This window comes from Vombatus ursinus, unplaced genomic scaffold, assembly GCF_900497805.2.
Source record: "Vombatus ursinus unplaced genomic scaffold, bare-nosed wombat genome assembly UNPS02014797.1, whole genome shotgun sequence".
NCBI lineage: Eukaryota > Metazoa > Chordata > Mammalia > Diprotodontia > Vombatidae > Vombatus > Vombatus ursinus.
This window is the reverse complement of record NW_020954575.1, coordinates 14,415,923-14,425,393: the sequence shown is the minus strand read 5'-3', so window position 1 is coordinate 14,425,393 and position 9,471 is coordinate 14,415,923. Positions and strand designations below refer to the sequence as shown.

At 43.2% G+C, this 9,471-nt stretch overlaps 1 pseudogene; it reads left to right on the top strand.

Annotated features, from left to right (window-relative positions):
- The first annotated feature begins 332 nt into the window (after nucleotides 1-332).
- Nucleotides 333-9,471, top strand: part of LOC114049125 — a 58,032-nt pseudogene continuing 48,893 nt past the window's right edge.

Here is a 9,471-nt window from a genome sequence, read left to right as displayed (position 1 = left end):
GTTTGGGCCTCCTTATCAACTCCTATCTCAGGAGGTCTCCCATCTTAATTATTATGAATATTATTCTCTTTCTTCCTTTAATATAGTTAATTAAATATGCAGCTTGAACCCCTAGCCTGTTTATACCAGCAAGTTCCAAATTTTGAGGCTTTCACAAAGCCTCAAAATCTGTTCTCTTTCTAGATGTGTCTTCTTCCTTCTTCCAATCTCACCACTAGCATTCAGATAAGCAGAATTGGGACAGATTTCAGCAACTATCGGATGTTAATATTTTCTCCAATACAAAAATGCTTAAAATAATAGAGTTTACCAAAATTGCCCCTCTAAAAGCCATGACTGCTGTCAGCAAGGAGGCTGTACTGGTGGTATGAAGAGCACTTTGCCTCCATCCAGTTCTCTAGGTAAAGTATCAGAAGGATTAAATATAGCAAATAATAAGGTAGTGTATCTCAATCTCCCAGTGAAGGACAGGGAGTAAGTCTCCACGCCGTCTCTCCCAAAGTCCCTGTTTCCTACATCTCAGATGGTCAATAGACATTATTGGTATTCTATCCCCTGCTCCATATGGTTTTCCCCTGTTATTGGGGAGTTGTTATACCAAAATGGCAAAGTTCAGCATATAGACTCTGGTTCAGATGCAACTCTGGCTCCATCCCTCACTATTCACTATATACCATTCTTTGCTCTTATCAATCTCTCCTCTGGCTTTTTCTCTCGTCCCTTTTTCCCAATCATTACCTGAGATTGATTCGGTCTAGAGGTTAGGGGTCCTGGAATCCCAAAATCACGACACCTGGGTCCTGCCCAAAAGAATTCGACCCAATCCTTCTTGCAGCCAAAAACAAGGTTTGTTGATGATTCGCTATATTAGCTAGACTCTTAAGGAATCTGAGCATCTATAGGTTATTGGCTAGATTCTAAGAATCAGAGCATCTTAATGGAGACAAGATGGACTTTATATACAGAAAGATTGTGGGAGGGATCTAGGAGTGGCCAAGTAGTCCATGAGGTAATAGAATTACCAAGGGTGGGAAATGGAGCCTAGGTGGGACCAAGGGTGGGAAGTGGCCTGGGGCCATAGGGAGGCAAGACAATGGAGGGCCAGGCTAGGTCCAGGATAACAAAATTGGGGGATTAGGTGTAGCCACAATGAAAGGCCAGTTGATGGGATTATAGCCTCAGGGGAACGCCAGAGATTTGGCCATGTGGGAAAGTCCAGGGTTTTTCCTTTCTGGGGCCCAGATTCCAACCCCATCAAGGCCACATGGATAGTTTGTCCTCAGGTAAAGCCTGAAATACTCCCTTTGCTTGGAAAGACCTGGAGTTGACTGCCAAACCTCAGGAAACCCCACCCCCATCTTCCCTGGCTCCACAACTAAGCCCTTTTGGTAGAATTCCAAAAGGTGGGCAACAATACTATGCTCTTATGTACTTGTTTTGGGATGATTACTGGTCTCTGTGCTCTCCATGGGAGACAAAACTCCAATACTTCCAACTCTGTGATTTCATTGGCGGGAGTAGCCCCTCCACTGGCAAAGTTGACTACATCCCCACCCCCACCCTCCATCCAAACACACAGTTTAGTAGATAAATTATTTTCATTATTTGTTTGAGCCAGAAAAATTCTTCACCTGGTGTCCAGCTTTCTGGTAGTCAGTGTGAGATAACTGAAATGCTTATTTCTGTTTATTTCATAGAACTGAAGCTCCTTGAGCGTGGGGCCCTTTTCAAATTTTGTAGCTTCACCATTAAAAAGAGTCCCACGAATGTAACAGGTGCATTAATTAATTTTATTGAATTAAATTGAAATCTTTCCTCATAGGATTATTATGGTCTCTGATTGAGTTGGACATCTCATCAAGTATTTCTCCCATGAACATAAGGTTCCCATAAACATATAGTCAAGTTTCTGCCCTCATATCAGCAATGCTCAATCCCACTTGAGACTCTGAGTTGGGATTTTTATCAGCAGCAACTGCTTTTCAACAAAACCACAGATTAATCATTCAGAACCCACCAGAGTACAAGATAGTTTAATTTATCAGAGGGATCTTTATAAGGTGCCTCCTTTAGGTACACAGGCTACTAATCCATTCTAGATAAGGTTCACATTTCTGCACTCTCATCAGTAAATTATGGTTGTTAACGTTTTTTTATAGCTCTTACTATGTGCCAGTCACTGTGCTAAGCACTTTACAAACATATATTTCAGTTGATCCTTGTAACAACCCTGGAGGCATGTGCTATTATCTCCATTTACAGAGGAATAAACTGATGTAGACAGAGGTTAAGTGACTAGCCCAGGGTCACACAGCTAGTGTCTGAAGCTGGATTTGAACTCAAGTCTTCTTGCCCAGGCTGGGTTGCTCTACCTACTGTACCACCTAGCTGCCAGCATATGGGGTGTTAAGGGAGGACTAGCATCTTCGGTGTAAGGGTTTGCCGAGCCCTTTCTAGGGCTGCTCATTCATCTTTGGGGTCCAACTTTCACAACTCTCTGCTGTGGCTCCAAGGAGCTGTATAGCAGCCACATTCCTCTAAAACCATCTTGGCAGACAGGCTAACCCAGGTTGAAGATAACTCCCAGGGCTCAAACTTGTTGATGAGTTAGGAGGACATCTATCCCAAGCATGTGAAGACTTCACCTGGCAGAATGGGTATATGAGAACAATTTGTTCCAATGACCATTAAGACAGCTGAAGCAGGTGCTTGGAGCGCTCAGAGCTTCGTCAGATGTGGCGGTCGTCCTGATTTTTGTGTTGCCACTAGACTTCGATGACTCTGAAAGAGAAAATGAGGCTGATGACTTTATGAAACTCTGACTCACTTAAATCCAATTCACAAGCAAATCAAGATATCACTTGTGATGTCATTGGTACTCTTTGAAAATGAAGGATAAACAACAATCATAGTTGTAGAGGGACAGAGGTGATTAACTGTCCATTGCTCTCCCCTCATATCCTGCCTTCTACTCTGTTCACCTCTAATGTGCTACAAATAGCAAAACCAATCCCATCCCCATGGTGGGGGGCATAGTTTTTACACTGGGGCAAATGAGGGATTACCTGTATAATATAATTTCAGGGAAATCTGCCTGAGAGGAGGAAGGGGGTAATTTTGGAGAATGAGGCACTGACAATAGTAATATTAATCACATGCTGTTCTTTGGTCATTTCAGCTGTGTCTGACTCTTCATGACCCCATTAGGAGTTTTCTTCACAAAAATACTGGAGTGGGCTGCCATTTCCTTCTCCAGTTCATTTTACAGATGAGGAAACTGAGGCAAACGGGGTTACGTGACTTGCCCAGGATTATACGTCTAGTAAGTATCTGAGGCCAGATTTGAACTCAGGAAAATGAGTCTTTCTGACTCCAGGCCTGGCACTCTATCCACTGCACCACCTAGCTACCCTATTAATAACATAGTAAATTATTAATAAACTTAACTCTGGGCAGGCAAAAAAGCAACATGAGGGCACTGTGTACCTGAAAGGAGAAGAACAGGGGACCAAGGGGAAAGGAGGGAAGGGAATAAATATTTTACATAGCACCAATATGTGCCAGACACTATTATGCTAAGCACCTTACAAATATTATTTCATTTGAGATTCCAAGAAATGAGAACAGGCCCCAAAAGATGTGGGAAGATCCCAGACAAACTATATTACTATAGTAATGCTCTGGACTCCCTCTCCCAGAGTGAAGCTGGCTACATTACCCCCTCGGGGTTCTAGGGATATCACTGAAGAAAGATTGGGTATATCTCTTCTGTAATGCTATTGACTCAAGCCCAGTCTGGTGTATCTCCCCCATTGTTAACCAGTGGTAATTAGTGCTCTAGTTCCATTTAAATGATTAACATTGATTAGCTTTCACAAAGGTGTACTAAGTATGAAGATATACCCAGAACAGAAGTACAAACATCCCCTCCCCACCAACATCTAGTAGGTTATCCTCCCTCCTCCACCACATGAGTCTTTGGTAAGAGTGGGCTCAAACTGATCTCAGTTTCTATATAACATTCACCCCACCAAGCTCACTTCCAAGTGCAGCATGTCTGATGGATGAATGAGTCTGCATTTTTGCCTCCTGCTGGGCCAAGTTCAAGCAAGTCCCACAGGACTTCAACCCCTTACCATCTGACTTCCAGAAAATCCTATTGTGAGAGTCAGGTAAAGATTATATTTCCACAAAGAAAGAGAATAATGCAGAGATTTGAAGAACTATCCCAGGAAGTAGTATACTGTAGGTGGGCTTAGCAGATAAGAAGTAAGTGGATGGCTCTAAAAAGACTCCAAATTCAAGATAAGGGCTGAGCCAGCTCAGACCAGTTAGGGTCAACCTGAGGACACCTGAAAAATGTTAGTGTGCCCACTTAATGAATTTCATTACTATTATCTGACACACCCTGCATAAAATTAGAGCCTCATTAATGAGTCATGGGATGTATGACCAAGGGAGGGGGAACATACTTGAGCATATCAAGGGGAAACATGTAAGGAGGGGTATAACCCAGGAAGGGATGGACCAATCCAGGCCTGGGAGGTTTTGCGCCAAATTTGAATATATAAAAGCATGCTTGCCCTTGCACTCAGGGCCCATCCCTCCCTAAGAGGGGTGGAGCCTGCTTCTGGCCAAAAACGTCTAATCCTCTGGACTTTCTCTGTAATAAACTTTCTTAATACTAAATTTTAGGTGTCAAGTGTATCTCTAACACTGTCATGGACTCCACTTCCCAGACTTCTGGTAGATCACTGGCCTAACCTTTAGAAGCTCACGAGGTCATAGCCATCAGCCAGTCTCCTTTACCTAAAAGCAGGAAATAATAGCCACAACCGAGATAGCAAAGCCATGTGCTTCATGCCTGTTGGAGATAAGAGAGGGCCTGAGGCCCTTCACCAATCTGGAGGCTTACAGCAGCTTTTCTTCCTTCCATATACCAGCCAAGCCAAAGGGAGGCAGAGCCAAGGAACTTGCCCTGGATGGTTACTATCTTTTGAATACATCCCGATTGATTCCGACTCTAAATGCTATCAAAAAGGCTCCTCTTCACTGCATGGCCAGCAGCCTGGAACCATTTGCAGAAAGTCTGCCCGTGCTCCAAAATCCACATGGGGATTCATCAATCAAGCAAGCTGTACAAGTGAATGTAAGGACTAGACTCATTGACCAATCTCCACCTCCCCCCCACCCCCGTCCCCATTAGAATACCAAAGAATTGTTGTTTTATAGATTATAATTTTGCCCATGACATAGTCCTGTCCTTATATGCTTTTATTGACCTATTGACTTCTCTTCAATCGACCAGTGGTACTTTGATATGTCACACTACGAGGCATAGTATTATCTACTGAAACTACTGTTTTCTCCCTTGGGAAAAGTGAAAAAGCAGGGTTGTCTCACAGGCCCAAAGACCCCTATTGCCCTTTGGAGGAATTCAGTTTTCTGGGGCCCAGTAAAGAGCCAATGAGGAAGCAAAGGACAGGAGAGGAGTAAACTAAATCACATTAAATATCTTCGGTGTACTCAGTAATCATGTCCTCTTTCTGGGCCTCAGCTCTGAAATGACAGGGTTTGACCAGATGATCTTTATGAGTCTTATATTTCAGTAAATGAATAAATATTTATTAAGCACCTACTGTGTGCCAGACACTGAATGAGGAGCCAAGGACACAAACAAAAGAGAAATAGTTGCTGCCCTCGAAGTTTCCTACTGTGATCCAGAGAACAGATCAGTAACTTGGACTTTTTGTGCAGTTCAGACCATGTGTTCCTTTCCGAGAGCCCCACCTCTCTCCCTCACCCCCTCAATAAACTCCACTTGTTCCCTTTTACCTCCAGAGTCAAATATAAAGTCCTCTGGCTTTTAAAGCTCTTCCTAACTTGGCCATTTTCTACCTTCCAGTTTTGTTTTTTGTTTTGTTTTATTTTAATACCTTACTCCCTTCAATTTACAATCCAGTGAACCTGATCTCCTTGCTTTTCCTTGGACACAATGCTCCGGCTCTCCATCTTTGGGCATGGCCTGAAATTCTCTCCATCCTCACCTCCACCTCCTGGCTTTCCTGGATTCCTTTATGTCTCAGCTAAAATCCTATCTTTTATAAAAAAAAAAGTCTTTCCCAATGTTCTCCATTTGAATCTACTCCCAATTTGTCTGGTATATAGCTTGTTTGTATAGAGTTGTTTGCACGTTGTGTACCCCATTTGACTGTGAGCTCCTTGATAGTAGGGCCTGTTTTGTGTTCCCAGAACCTAGCACAGTGCCTGCACATAGTAGGTGCTTAATAAATGTGTCTTGGCTTATGCAGTTAGCAGCTGCTGATCACTATTTATATAGTGCTTTATGGTTTTACAAGGTATTCAACCTACATTATCTTATTTGAGCCTAGCTATAGCTAAGTGAAAATACTGTGGGCACTATTATCCTTATTTTACTGATGATGAAACTGAGATAGGGGAAGTGAGTTACACATGGTCACACAGCCAGCAGGTGTCAGAGGCAGAATTTAAACCCGTTTTTTCTTAGCATTCTAGGAAAATAGACCAGCCCTGTCTTTACTCTAGTGGCTGGGGCAATTGGCCATCAGAACTCCTTTGGTTGATAGAAGAAGGGAGAGTGCTACACAAAGACGGGAAGAGATCTCTCTAGTTTGACATCTTGTAGCTTCCTATTTTAATTATTTTACTCACTAGCTGCTAAACTATTTTCTTCCAAATTGCAAGAGAAGTACAAGTGTTCTTAGGGCCCTTTAAATTTTTTGCCTTGGGGAAAAATCCCATCACCTCACCCTACTTTTGCTTCTATTATCCTATAACCTGGGAGGTGGGAGTAGGAGATGGACAAATAGTTGGAAACAAGATGTGGAGTCTGCTCAGGGATAAAGTAACCACAGCAGCCTCCATAGTTTTTACCACTTTTTTCTCTGCCCATACATCAGACCATGTGATTAGTATCAAAACGACTCTAGTCTCATTCACCAGGGCAGAGCAGGGCTGGCCTGAGGCATAGATAGAGTGGGGGCTGACCAGAGCAGAGATCTGACTTCTCTGAATAAAACTAAGCTCAAAGCCACCATCAGAACTCCTCCTTTGGCTACAGGCATTATCTCCAGAAAGCTGCTGCTAAAATAAAAATTGTGCTCCCTGAGGTTAGCGCATTAACGCGTCATTTCTTGTTATTAGCGTAAAAGAGGATGCAGAAGCATTAGAAAAAGGTACATTTTGATCTAGGGTAGAGAGTGGATCATAGACTGATGGGGAAATCCTAGAGGGCCACAGTGTTGTTGTGAGTTACCATACATGGGCTACCCCTAGTGGGATGAAGGTGAAAGCCTATGGCAGAATCGCACTTTTTTTTTTTTATATATTGATATTTTTATGCTGGGTTAAAATGAGTAATGAGGACAATTTTAAAGAGATAAAAAGGTTACAAGGAGGAAGCCTGAGGAGTGTGTGTAAAGATGGAGGAACAATCTTACCCTTCTATAGTAACTCACATTTTAATAGTTTTTTTTTTAACGGTTACAAAAGACTTTCTTCATGACAACTCTGTGAGGTAGGAAGAGAGTACAAGCGTTATTATCCCCATTAAAGAGATGAGAAAACTGAGACTCAGAGAGGTGAAAAGGTTTGTTTAATATCATATTGCCAATGCCAGAAGAGAATCTAAACTCAGGCCTCCCCTGAGGTCTTAGGTCTCACCTGACCCCTTATCTTAGGAGGAGGGGAGAGGGAAGGAATAAGGAATAATGTTTAAGGCCTGATTTGTTTGAGCCTTAGGGCTTTTTTCAACACTGCCTTCTCTGAATCATTACCTAGCCTGCTTGCTGGGCCTCTAAAGCATCTGTACCCTAGGTACCACTGACTCTTATAAAGAGAGTTTCACAAAAAAACTCCCCTTTGGGCTCCAAGTCAATCAAGGCTACCCAGGACTAGAGGGTTTTGTGAAGTCATTTTTGAGAATTTGGGCCAAGTGCTACCTCCTGGGTAGAAATTCTGGGAAAGCCACAGTAAAGGGGCAAAAACTCATAATTTCCCAAAATTAAAGAAATGTGAAGGCAGGAGAGGAGAAACTCAATCCAGCCCTTGCTTACCACCCCTAGATGAAACCCCAAGAGGCAGACCTAAACGGTGCCTTTCCAGTTTGTCATCTTTGTCGCCACCAACCATGGAATTTAAAGTTGTTGAGTCATTTCAATTGTGTCCAACTCTTTGTGACCCCATTTGGGATTTTCTTAGCAAGGGTACTTGGAGTGGTTTGCCATTTCCTTTTCCAGCCCATTTTACAGATTAAAAACTAAGGCAAACAGGGTTAAAGTGGGAATGACAACCATCTGAAGCTCTAGCCAGTTCCACCCACCCTATCAGAGATCGTTTTTCCTTCAAGTCCAATGCTCTATGCATCATGCCACTGAGCTACACACCATATATGCAAGAAGGTTTATGTGGATGAATGAGTGGTGGCCACATGGGTGGAGAGAATACCCACCTCAATGGGAAAAAGGGTCTATTAAAGTGTCAAAGTGAGTGAGGAACCTTTGTACAAAGCGTCTCATTCTAGCTCTACTGCATAGGAACAATCTAGCTTTGCTCAGCTGAGCAGATTAATCTGGTTTTTCTTACAACTTTGGTAATAGGGGTAGACTAGGGCACTTCCCATAGAGATACAATGTTCCCTGGCCCCTTTCTGAGGGACAGATGCTCTGGCATATGTTCTCCCAGCCCTTGTCCTGACTTTCTGGACGTCAAAACCAAATCTCCTCTACTGCTGGCTCATCTTGAAACTTCCATCAGTTCCTGGGGCCTCGTTGCCCTGGAACAACCTGCCACCCCTGCTGTCTGCTCACCCTGGAATATTTCTTCATAAGGCCTGTGCCCCTTCCACCATTGGTGGATCCTTCCCATTGTGGAAGGGCCCAAATCAGCCTGCCTTCATTCTCCTCCCAGCCCTGTTCTTAACTTTCTAGACTTCAATAATCATGATCCCACAATGCCAGATATTCTCATCCTCTTTCTACTTCCGTTCCCCAGCCTTTCATCCCCCTTTTGGATGTTGTCTTCCCCTGTTAGAATGTCTGCTCCTTGAGGGCAGGGGCTGTCTTTCTTTTTGCTTGTATTTGTATCCCCATAGCTTAGCACAGTGTCTGGTGTATAGTAAGTGCTTAATAAATGTTTGTTTACTTCTTTTTTGGCATCCCGCTAAAAGACATGCAACCCAGCAATTCCTGAGTGGTCCACTGGTCTATTAGACTAGGGTTGTGTCAAAGATGATTGATGACTAAGGCAGAAAGAGACACTCACTCAGTAGGCTATGAGAGGAGCTGAGAAGAAACAGATCTTTCTCTCCCTTGTTTTGAGTATGTAGCTTTGGGATTCTGCCAGCCTCTCCTCTGGATTTGTAGCAGGAAGCCTTGGCCTACTGAGTGAGTGGCCCTTCCTGGCTCAGTTGCAATCATTTTTGATGCAACC